Source organism: Notothenia coriiceps, unplaced genomic scaffold (assembly GCF_000735185.1).
Source record: "Notothenia coriiceps isolate Sejong01 unplaced genomic scaffold, NC01 NC01_scaffold00025094, whole genome shotgun sequence".
Taxonomy (NCBI): domain Eukaryota; kingdom Metazoa; phylum Chordata; class Actinopteri; order Perciformes; family Nototheniidae; genus Notothenia; species Notothenia coriiceps.
The window spans coordinates 751,699-764,991 of NW_011357795.1; positions in this window are offsets into that span (position 1 = coordinate 751,699).

Genomic DNA, 13,293 nt, shown 5'->3' on the forward strand with positions numbered 1-13,293 from the left:
AAAACACAATCCTCTCTCTTTTCCTCCATACCCAAATCTCTTAAAAAGGGGCTGCAACGGATCTGATACAGACTGATCCAGATTTGAACACTTCTGTGACGTCACAGAAGTGGCGCTACGGCTATTGGGCCAACTCCACCAATCAGGAGGAGACAGCCACGGACATTGCCGTTCGAAAGCGCTGGAGATGCTGTAGTACATATGCCAGGCCTGTAGATGGTGCTGTTCTCACAGAATCAGCCCATGCAAAGACAGTGTTAAATTGAGCGAAATGAGGAATGGCTAAAATGCATGATCTGTTTGGTATTTTGAAAAATAAAAAGTATAAATATGCCTTATATAGGTATGGTCCTACACTATATTATTCAAATATAGCATGATAGGTCCACTTTAATATAAATAAAAAAATTAAAGTAAATACAAAAAAATTCACCTTTTTTTTCCTTTATTTTTCAATATCGTGATAAATATCGTACCGTGGACATTTTATCGCGTTTTTGGTATCGTTACATCCCTATGAAGCGTATCATCTGAATGTTTATCTTAAGACTGAATCCTGTATTTGGAATAACCCAAAGTTATTAATTGATGAATAGTCTTCTGTTTATAAAGACTGGGTAATAAAAGGACATTTAAGAGTAGCAGGTCTAAAGGGAGATTGTCTGAAATCAATTAAGAGTTTAGCTTTTGAATACAATGGGCTCAAAAATAGTTTGCCACGTTGACATCTGCTAGTCTCTGCAATGGGAATGGGGATACCACGTTGAGCTTTTAGAACAATCATTTTGAAATCGGGTGTGGTCTAATCTCAGGCTGCCAAAGGGGCCATCGGTTCCCCCATTTTGTGCCCCTGGCCCGATTTGCAAAACTTTACACATGTTAATCGAGATCAACATTAGGACTGAGTGGGAAGATGGGTGTGGTTCGAGCAAGGGGGCTGGAAGTAGTTGGGTAGAGAATGGGTAAGAGCCCGCCCCCCCCTGCCCCTCATCACAGCTGGTTTGATCAAATCACAGCATGGTCTCTCTAGTTTTGGATTAACATTGTCTATGAGAGATGGAGATGGTTGGAAGTAATACTGTAGTTGTTGACTGAAGCCTTTTGCTCATGCAGGGCGGTGCTCATATCAGCACAGCATCCGATGGTGTATTGATCAGGAGGTGAAAAGCTTGTGTTGGTAGGTGTTCTCTTGTCAAGTTCATAGCCAGCTGTCCTGACAGCATGTGGCAAAACAGGCTCCTGGTGAGGTTTACAAGCCCCCCTGTACACAAGCACACTGTGAGCAGATTCAGCAGGAGCTGCTCGATGCTCAGGTCACTGACAGTTCAGGCTTCCAGATTTTTGTTCCTGCAGTGTGAAGCTGCTGCTGCTGAGAGGGGGGATGCAGACAGAGACTAGAGATCTCTGCAGGCACAATCTTATTTATATTCACTGTATAGATTTACCCTGACTCATCATAGTGCAGGAAGAAGTATTAAGATTGCTGCTGCATATCACTGTGAGGAAATAAATCTGCTTATACATTTTGTCAGTGATATCAAACAAACAAAAAGCAAATCAATCATTTACATATGACAGTTGGTCGGGAAACTGAAACCCTTGTGTGTTGCATACTGGCTTCCCGCATTTCTTACATTTTTATTAATCAAATCTTTTTTAAACCGCCCATGCAAAATGCCAATCAGATGTCAGCATGGCTTCATATTAATATCATATATTACTTTAATAACTATGCAAAACACAGGCAAGCTCACCAGCTTTCGTCAAAGCCAGAACAATCTGATTGTTGGATTGAGTTTGCATATTGTGCTGTCTGTCTGCAGCCTTGTTCTCAAGTGAGATGAAACCATACTTGGGTGTTTCATCTTATCAGGAAAACCTCTGTTATTCCTGATGCCACAAGCCACAGTATAGACAATTCACAGCTGTCTATGTTTAAGGGTCTATTAATTCCAGCCATGACTGCTGAAAGATGAAACAGCTGGATATAAACTTCTTGACAAACGTGTGCTTTTTGTGGGGAGAAAAAAGGGAAAAGCCATATAGCCTTTTTTAAAATTTATCTATCAACACTTGTGCTACATTTCCCGCAACTCTGCCAGAACCATCACTTCTTAAGAGGAAGGACAGAAAGCATATTTCATTTCCCAACAGTTCACTTAGGACTATTTCTTAGGATTCCTCAAGGGCTTTATAGGTAGCCTTTTTTTTAGAGTTTTAGTGCTTGTTCGGTACTTGCACTGACATGACAAATGAAATGTATCCTGCATCAAACACTTGGGACTTAAAGTACCTTGAACCTCCTTTGTTTCTCCAAAAGCAGTAAATCATAATGTAAAACTGTTTAGTGAGTCAACATCTAATCTCAGGCTTCATGAGCCAAAAGTAGAGTTTTTGCGACACACAAGCCATTAGTGGTGTGTTTCAAGATTAGCCTTCAAGATGAGTCCCCATCCTGCCTGTGAAGCCAGCAACTCTGGGGGGCAGTAGAGGCATCAACACTTCCTTTCATCTCATCCTGGCTGCGGGAAAAGGGGCAAGGTCAGAGGGGATTTAAGCTTGGCTCACCACCACATGTTTCAATGCTTGCCCAGTCTTGCTTCGGGCTCAGATTATCACCATATATAATGGCTACTGTTACAGCCTAGCTTTGTGGCTTTTGAGCCACAGCAGATCCTGATTGGCAGGTCAAAATACCTTTTCTACCTTTCTTTCCATATTTATACAACCCTACAAACCTAAAATACTGAAGAGCCTCTTAAAGGATTTCCTTCCAAAATAAACATCAACATAGCTACAGCTAGAAATAATTTACAGAGCTTTAAATGAAAATAATTCATTTGTGTGAACTACTTTAATAATTTAAAACCATTATATTTCTTCCCTGATACCATACACTATGATGATACCATTTTCTAACCATTTATTATTATGATTTCCAGCCAGGCATTCAACCGGACACCCCTTTAAGGACACCACATGTGATCGAAGATGAATAAAGCTTTGGGTTTGCTTGCAGTCTCCTTAGATGACACATCCGGTACATGGCCTACATTTGTTTCAATTTAAAGGTGGGGTAGGTCATTTTGGAGAAACCAGCTCAAGTGCGCTAGAATTTGAAAATACACAGGCGGAAGAAATCTGCTACTTCCTTACAGAGCCCCTCCTTCAACACACACGAACGCGCACATGACCAATGAGGGCACGAGATAAGTTTGTGCACAGATGGAAGGCTGACAGGCAGGTAGGCCATCCAGTTATTTTAGCCGGGCCGGCTCAGATGATTGGTCGTGCTTTTTAAAGTACTGCGGCTTCCACAGATGACATTTTTTTATGGATTTTTTTCAAAGCACTTCAGATATTCATTGCTATCGGGATGTTAAGAGCATTCCATGGAATATAACAAAAAGTGTATCTCAAGCCGGTTTCTCAAACGTACCTACCCCACCTTCAATAGTTGTATCGTAGACACAATACGCTGTCTGGTTTCTGTAAACTGGTTGTGTGTGGCTTGATTGTACTGATGATCTGGCAGAGAAAAAGAGCGTCAGACAGAGCGTTACTAAAAGAGAAATCTTCCAATGAGTGAGAGGAATTAGAAATTCATTATTTTTCTTCTATTCACAGACTGTGCTCAGACTGTGAATAGAAGTGTGGAATATTATTTAATAACTGTAGGACTCTCACATCTTAAAATGTCACCAATCCTGCCATTTGAGAAACTCTGTAAAATTGACAAATGTAAAGGTCTTTGAATGAAAAGAAAATTAGGAATACCCTAGCTGTCAAACATCTACAAAATTAGTTTTTCACAGCTGACATTGTTTCCTTTACTTCACCTCAACTTGATTGGTAGACAGACAGACAAATATTCCCCACGAGTATCTCCCTTAGAAGACACAAAACAAAATGCGTCAAACTGTTGTTGTTTTATAGACTTCTCTAAGTCTCTAGAGGCCTCAGGAGGACTTTGCTCAGAGTGCCAGTATGGCGAGGTTGAAGTCATCCAGCAGTGGCCTCCGTCTGGCATTTTACCCAGAGCACATCCTGTGGGAGCGGGAGCTTTGGAGCCGTCTGCGCGACCACATCAAACAATGGCTTTTTGTTGTAAACAAAGCCAGGGCAGCTTGCCGGGGGCCCTCTCTCTCTCTACTCCCGCTCAGGACGGATCCAGCCTGACTACCATAATTCTGGACTGTCAGACATATGTGCGTCAATGCACCACGACTCACTCTATTCTATTTGCATTTGTACACAAAGACCGTCAGCCTTGCAGTGTAATAGACACATTCAAATTTGTTAGAGAAAAGTAAAGCAAGAAGAAAAGTTAAACTAAAGGTTTGCCTCCAGAGCGTAGTTAAAACACAATCACCTGAACAGTTGTTTGAGCGCACGGCATGAAGCATAATGTCCTTATGTTTGTTTATTGTTCGGGGTAACCACTGCTGCAGCAGCTTTGTCCACGGGATAGAGTAAAAGTAGTGCATAATAAAACATTTTATTTCTTGTTGTTTTCCTGCAATATACTCTCACATATGCTTGTATGCAACTTGCATCTGTATGATGCAGTTTATTTATATTTTTGAAAGCACAAACCTTTTGTTTGGACTTCTCACAAGTGTCAAGCCAGGCTTATGCCATGAATCGCTGATGGCTTGAGGTTTTTAGGCTGGCTGGCAAAATGCGTAACATAAAGAAATATTTAGTTCATTTCATTATTATTTAATTCTGGACCTTATTGTTTAAATTATTAAAATTATCGCCATAAAAGACATAATGCCTGAAAAAACGGATAATGCATTTGGTGTTTAGAAAAAAATCATGGGGTTCAAGGAAAAAGCAAAGAAATAGTTTTTTCGAAAATAAACTTATTTTTTCATTACTAATAGTCCCTAACTTTTATGAATTAAAAAAGAAAAGACTAACTATTGTATATATTCATACGTTTATAATTGTATATATCTAAGTATGGTGCAGCTTAACTACTCTGTGTTTCCACTAGAGTCATTAGGACTCACTGCTGCTCTGCTTTAATAATAATACTCAAGAGTTTACAAACATTATTTGTACCCCATTATTATTAGATTTAGCTGCTGCTCCATTTGATTATATGAAATATATATATAAGGGTCTCTGGCTTAGCTGTAGTTACTGTGGTTAACATAAATAAACAGCTGTTTTCACAGATTAAACCTTGCTTTGTTTAATATATTGTTGTTTTCTTTTGAAAATTGTAAAACAAATTCAACGCTAAACCATATCTAACCCTAACCCTAACATCAGACTTAATTTTGACCCAATATGTGGATACTGCATTTAGCCTGTAGGGCAGAACAGATTGCAGCGTGTTAGCTCAGTTGGCCTACTGACCAGTATTTCCAACACGTCGGACCCACCATGAAATTACACTTAATAGGCACCCAAAGGTGCTACGCCACAATGTCATATTACATCGAAAAATCCCATTTCAGGATCAGGACTGATTCAAAACACGAGCAAATGATGCAACGTGCTGCAACCCCTGGTGTTTCATGTTCGTGCCATTACCTCTCACACATCTGGCTTGTACTTGATCAAAGGTGACAATGCAGAATGTTTTCATAGAAGGGCTCGTGCTGTTCGCAGTGATTAGCACCGTGTTATTGTCAGGAGTGTTGAATGCTCGCGCTTGGTATACCCAAGTGATCTCACTTTAGCTATGATAATGAAATATTTTAAACGCCCTGCTAATTGAAATGCTGGGATAAGGCAGCAGCTGGGATGTGTGCATTGCTATTATCACTACTAATCGTTTTGATTGGAAAGGGAAACAGGAAGGGGAAAGGGGAGGCCCCTCTGAGTCTCAGGAGCCCCTGAGACCCTTCCGAGGCCCTTTTTTGAGTTTCTGTTTTTTATTATGGCACCTATGGATATTTTATTCAAACTAATATTCGGTCAGCAACTCATGCAGAGTATTGTTTGGAGAGCTGGTTAATTGCAAGGTTTGCGATAATTGTTTCATTAATTCTAGCTGGCTCCTATTGTTCCTGGCCAGGCACATGGGTCCAAGTCCACGCAGAGCTGGGCAGTAGCTTTTAAACGAAGGGGAAATGGAACAACCTGCTTCACTGCCCCCACTGATCCCTTGAGTTTCAGCTCGTTTTTCCTTTTTTTCTCTCATACCTACAGTGTCAAGGGCATTGCCTGTTTCCTGGCTGTTGGAAACCTGCAGAGGAAAATCATTGTAAGAGCCTGATGGAGGCGCACAGCAGGGGACCAGATTTAAGTACTCTCTCCATATTCCTCAAGACATTTGTTTTTAATAAAAACCAAAGCATTTAGAATCTTGTACATTCTATTCCCTTCAAAAGAAAAATATACACTTGAGGGTTTACACATCATTTGTTTTGTTTTTGACAAAAGGAGTATTAACATGCTGTTAACATTTATGTTCTGCTTCTTATGAAGTGGAAATTACAATGGATTGAATTCTCACCAAGTATGTGCATGCTAATCAGACACCAAGATCCACATGCTGACTGCTGAAGGGGAAAGAGGCGCCTATTGACTCTATTTGAATCCATTCACATGTTCCAATCTCAACACTGAGCTGGGGTTATAAAGTGTAGCGACGGGAAGTACACCAGAGGGCAGAGGCCAGTGGCTTTATCGCTATTTGGAGCACTGCTGTGTGTCTTTGAGGTTTGAAAAGTTTGAATTAGATTTGCTTCAGCACATCTCCAGCTGGGAGCTATGTAAATTGACAGTAAGGAACCTTATCAAGACAAGTTAAAGCCTCTCCCTTTCAGCGCTACAGCCACGGGCACCAGCATTTTATATCCTCTACATACACTGTGACTAGTACATACATTGATATGTATCAATGATTGAATAGAGAGCTCCTCTTGTTATCTGGTGGCCATCAACAGCGAGAATGTTACCATATGAGCGTATCCTGCTGATAAAATCTATTTCTTGTTTGTTCTTTGGGACTGAGCTTTTTCATTTGAGGGAATTAACCCAGCATGGAAATATTTTTTAGTATCTTTTTGTTCTTAAAGAAAAACAGGATGCCTAGGTTTTTCAATTCATGTGCAGTTATTCAAAATAAAGGAAGAGTCCAAAGCCTTCAGTGTGAGGCTGGGAAGAATACATTTCAGCTTTTCATCAGTGTAACGGCTGCAGGCTGGTGCGGCCTGTAGACCCAGGGCAGGGCTCCACAGTGAGAGAAAAACAGTCCTTCGTCATGGCTGGTGGCCGCTTTTTCCTTGAACTGCAAAAACATGAGGGGCCAAAGCGCCTCTGTGTAGCAGAGAAAAAAAAGGCTATCATTTATTATTCAAATGAAATGAGGTCCGGCAGATGGTGGAAGAGGGGCCGTGGGCATGTGGCAGAAAACCTCCTGCTCTCTACCTCTGTGATTTCAGTCAGCCCGTGACAAAATAAAAAGTTCAAAGGGAATCAGCGATCGTGACGGGTCTCATTAGCATATTTCCAATGAGCAACATAAGAAGCAGAAATGGGGGAGTTGCAGAGTCTATCCCATGTGGGAACTAATCAATGTATGCTATTTATATATGATACTGCAAGCTTCACTTATTTATACTTCATTTACTTTTGAATTGGTATACTTTAATAAATGCAACACTGTATGAGTTTCTGCTCAAACAAGTAAAAGCGATGTTGCATTAATGTAAATATGCTGATCAGTTCACTGGCTAGGCGTCATTATATTTTGAATGTACATATTTATTTGAATCTATCCACATTAAGTGTAAAGTAAGTCTGTTTTTCGAAAATTGTATAACTTTAGATAATTATTTTTGATCAATTTATGTTAAGGAATATATTCATATTTTGGGAAATATTTTCATTGCTTTCTTCCTAAATTGAGATGACAAGAAAAAGATTGTCTTCATGCTAAACTCAACTAACCTGCTGCAGGCTGTTGCCTTTTAAGTGCATTTACCGGTATGTTTAACTTATGCTTTAACATGCCATTTTTATTCAAAGTGTTGCTTTTTTCCCAATCGCCTTTAGGCTCTATTCAGTTAACATTTCCTTCCTTTCACAACATAAACAGACCCTGTTATAACATAACACTTCAAACATTTTAAACGATGTATTACTACACAATAAATTACATTAATTGTGCAATACTGTAAAAAGTTATGCTTTTCCAGAAATCCACAATGGCTCTATTCAGTGTGTGGACACTGCATCGCATTATGGACTGCAGCGCGTCATGCCATTTGCCCGAGCTCTGTAAAACATGTGTGGGTTGGACGAGCCAAGGCTGGGCTTGTAAAAAAAAAAGCAGAAAACTCTTAAGCTGCCCTTCAGACACGTAAGACTTGAGCACCTGTCAGGGGTTACTTAAGTGTCAGCCTGTTACCACGTGCACCCAGCAGCACATAGCCAGCTATCATACATGGAGCTTCATGTTATAAACTTTATTCTGGGGAGGCCATATTCCCTTCTTTGCAGAACAGAGTACAATTCCATCTCTTAGTTGAAATATAGGACTGGGAGATGCTCTTGCCCCCTAGGCTCGACTGTATTTCACAAAACTGAAATTTGAGTTAGCTTTTCTGAAGTTCCCTGTGGTGCTGTTTCTTTGCACCACAACAGGCCACAAATCTGGCAGCAGCAGCTTTTTCTCTGTGAAAATACAGAGGAACATCCACCCATTAAAGCACAAGAAGAATTTGGTCAGAGAAGGAATGCAATAAAATGTATTAAAAGAGCCAAATTTGACTTTACACAAAGGATCTAAGAATGTCGCACGACCAAAAAAGGGATATAAAGGAACAAATAGATCACAATCTTTTCATGTATGGGTCATAAAGAAAGGGGTGGTCACATCCTGCGAGAGGGTTTTGGTTATCACATAACTTAGGAATGTTCTGTCTGCAGAGTAGAAAGAAATCTGCAGCACATAAAATCATGCAATTTGTTAATCCTAATTAGGAACTGACCGTGGAAGCAGTAATACATTGGCAGTGTTACTTCTTGTTATTTGCATATGAATTAATAGAGTATTATTCAACACAATACCCTGCTTTTTGAAAATGTTAACTCTACCAACTGAGAGAATTATAATAAAAGTCTTGAAAGAGAAACACTTGGACATTTGGTTTGGCATCAGTTTGCTCCTTTGTTCAGCACAGATGAAACAATGGCTTGAATACATTGCTGATTAATATAACAAAAATTCCATTGTTATGAAACCCACCAAATCTTGCTTTAATTGCAATAATCAGGGTTATAAATATGCGTTTTGAAGATTAATGTCTAAGGCGTTTTTAAAACAGAGGGCATGTGAAAGATGGAAAATTGTGCGATCAATGGTTCAACAGTGATTTAGGAGGGAACTTAGTGTTTGAAGCTCTGACTTTCTTATATTAACTTCCTGCTGCCTGCTGAAAAGAGCTCTTGCTGAGGCTTTACACAGCTCACACAGGACATTCTTGAAATGTCAGTTTTGTGAATATCCCTCCTCTTTGCAGTGTCAACTTGTAAATTCTTCCACCCCTGCTTTAAATGCATTTTTAGTGGTTTGAAAACGACCAGACCACCATGTGCTTGGAACATACCTTCTCTGGCAACAGGTTCTTCTTTTTTTCTGACTCACACTCAAACACTCACCCACTTGCTCCTCTCCACTTGGCGACCAAAATAGAAGCAGCAAAGCGACATTGACGAGCCCACTGGGCCTGCATGCTGACGTTAGCCCACCCTGGGATAAGGCTTGTGGAGGACCACCCCAGCAGGCTGCTAAGCCCAGGGTGCCTCGGCCAATTTATGACACCCACCATGGGGGATTGCACTGTAAACACTTTAGAAAGCAAGTGGCTGAATCATAGACCTGCTCTTTTGCTTCCTGCTTCCATTCAGGGGGTTATTCCTGATGGTTTATTATGCAAACAGGTTCCTTTGTTACCTTTTATTAGCATGATTGCTATCCTGTAACAGTTACACTCATTCTGTCTTGCTTACATATTACTCCTGTGCCTTTCAGTCACTGGTCATTTGAAAAACAGCCAGAAATACTAATCATTTATTGATACACGCACAAATCCATCAGTCTCTGCATTCCTATAAAATATGCATAAGACATATCTGAATGAATGGTCTCCATTTTCAGCTCCCAACATAGTTTTCCTGTTGATGACTAGGATATTTTCTAAATTGTAATAATATAAAAACAACCCCATATCAACATATAAAGTATTAATATCTTTGCCACTGATTTGATTGATATATCAGAGCGCTCAATATCACACACTGTCAACTATACACAAGCTCTTTATTATAACATGTACAGTTATTACAAGTTATCTATTGTATTAAAGTCCATAGAGGACCATTTACACATATGGAATTATCGATTGAACACGTTTTTTTATGAAGCACATTTAAAAAAGGACCACAGTTGATAAAGTGCTTTACAATGAAGTAGGATAAACTAAGATTACATACCATGGTAACAGCTAAAAAAACTGAATACATAACCTAACAATACTACCCCATGAAACGGAAAGGAACAGATGAAGAATATAAATAACAAAATAGTAAGAAATACACATAAAACCTTTAAGATGCTTCAAGGCCTGAGAAAAATCTGTAAGTCTTCAGTTTACCTTTAAATATGTATAACTGTCTACGGCTCTATTTACCTCCATTGCTTTTATGTCGCTGTCTCAGTGATTTGCAGAGACTCTATTCAGATATAAAAATGCTCAGTATTGCACAGTAATCAAGTGTTCATGAGATCCTTTTAACACCATTTACAGCTTATGAATTATGAGACATATAATTGAGGCCCATTTTAGCTGCATTATACTTATAATCTTTTATTATTATTGACTCCTGAAATTGTTCACATTGTAGTGAGCCTTCAAAGCTATAGACCGTAATCAGAAGCACTCCTACAGTCTGACGGCACAAACCGAGTGAAATTAAGACCAGACAGTGGACGAGGTTTAATCCACAGCAGATTCTCCCCTCAGCTTGAATGAAGCTTTGCAGCGTGGCTATCTACCATGTCTGCTTGCTCTGGTAACAAGCCTCTTCTGTGACCGGGGAGAAAAAAAATTCATAAGCAAGTCAAAGGTAGGGATAACCTCCCTCCCTTCCTCTTCAAATAGATGCATGCTGAGCTTCACTAGAGAGGTTGGCTGTAGGGGGGCACAGGGGAGCATTCAAGATCCTCTCCGCCTCACTGCTCAGTTTTTAACCAGCCTTCTCTACGACCCAGTTTGCACGCTAAGCAAGCCAAAATAGATAATGGGGAATGTCAGCCTAGAAACTGAAAATCACCTCTACCAAGACCAAGCTGTTCCAGAGGACTGGGTTGCATTCCACAGCCAATCTGAGTGATTTATTACAACCCAAAAAAAAAACAAGTCCCCCCTAAAAAGACATCTAGCAACACAGCTGGTTAATGCCAACTGGTAGTGACTTGTGATGAGTAATGATATCCCTTTGAGTCCGTCGCTTTGTTCTGCTGTGTCTGCATGATGGATCATTTTTTAAAATCCGTTCTCAAGATGTGCAGATTATCTGTTTTAAAATTATGATCTTTTAAAAACTATTATTGTTTAAAAACGCAGCCGAGAACTTTAAGAAGACATTTTCCCCCTCGGTCGGGTCAGTTGTGTTATCACATTTCTGCGAAGCGTTGAAGCCGTAGATGTCCGCTTTTCACTGGGCTCATCAACAGTAGATCCGAGGTCCATACAAACCCAATTAAGAATCAATTTGAGCCAGTGTCAGACAGTCTGGCGCCTGGAGAGGGGTAAATGCTTTTAATATGAACATTTTATCGTTGTCTCACAGTCTTCCATCGTCTAACAGTCTGGCATGTGTAAAGTATCTGTCATGAAGTCTTGTGCCTGAATACTAGCACAGTATTTCATCCACAGTCAACACATGGCATGGGTATGAAAGGAAAAGATAGAAAAGCTGAAATGTGAATCAATCCTTCTTGAAAGGCATTCGTGATTGGCATATTTATTTTCTCTGCTGTTGAGTCTCAAGATAAATATCATGGCATTAAATGCCCTCTTTGAATCTTGTCAAACATATTGGACATGGGCTGGGATTGATGGGGCTGCCATGAATACTTTCAAAAACCAACACATTTTCTACTCCTGTCTTGCAAATAGCAAAAGTATCTCCTTCACATGCTTCCCTACCCTTCACATCATTGCTAATGGAGTAGAGTGAATATCTACGTGTAGGTTGTATAGCTGTTTATTATGTGTAGCAGGTTTTATACAATAACAATGCATCAATATCAGACCAAACATCTGTGTTTGCTTCTCAGTGTGTTTTTACTGCACACATGTAATTTACAGAATAATATCATACTATCCTCTCCTCCCAACAGATAGCACACTCTATCTGTTTTTTATATCTATTTGTAGCACTGCAGTTGACAAGAGCCTGCACTTACAGAAACTGCTGCTTGAAACCTTTGCTAAAGCCTCCTTCTGGTGGCTCTCAGCACGATGACATACCTGTGGCTGTTAAATGCTGTGATCATCAGTCGACGCAACGCTAAACGGAAAGGTGCTGTGCAGAGATGTTGGCTTCAAATGACGGAGTGGCAGTCAAGACATGAGTCATGTTTTCTGATCATATTCGCCAGAGCACAAGAGTAATTGTCCCACAAGTCACATAGATGACAATGAAGTAACCAGGTTGTAATTGATTTAACGGTTAGGTTATATTTGTTCCTACTGAAGTGTTTATTGATTTCTTTGGATCAAAAGGTTGGCCATGGGAAACGGCCTTGATGACTAACTTCTAATACTCCAACTTTCACCCTTGCTTCTGTATTTCAAGAGAATAAAAACGTCTTTTTATTTTTCTTTGTCGATAAGTGAAACACCAGGACAAAAATGATGTTTCCCCTTTATGTATATGTGGGCTGCAAGGCAGAGATAGGATAGAACAGAAATGACTATTTTGTAAGTCTGAGAATCGGTCTATGATTAAAGAGGTGGTTGTGTGAATGTTAGATATGGAGCATTGAAAATATTGGGGCTACATATTAAATATGGCTTTAATAACCTTGAACAGCAGGCATTTGCTGACCTGAAATGTCCATGTTTGCTTTGTTTTCCAGGTATTTAACATATTATTTACAGAGAATTTTGAAATAGAAATAACAGTCATAACAGAAACTTCCATGTTGCAACATATGATTTAGAACAAATGTTGTTTTTGTTATTTGAAAGCGATGGCAGACACAACCACACCCATGTAAATGACTGTGTTTGTGGTAGGCCTCTGTTCAGGTGGGAC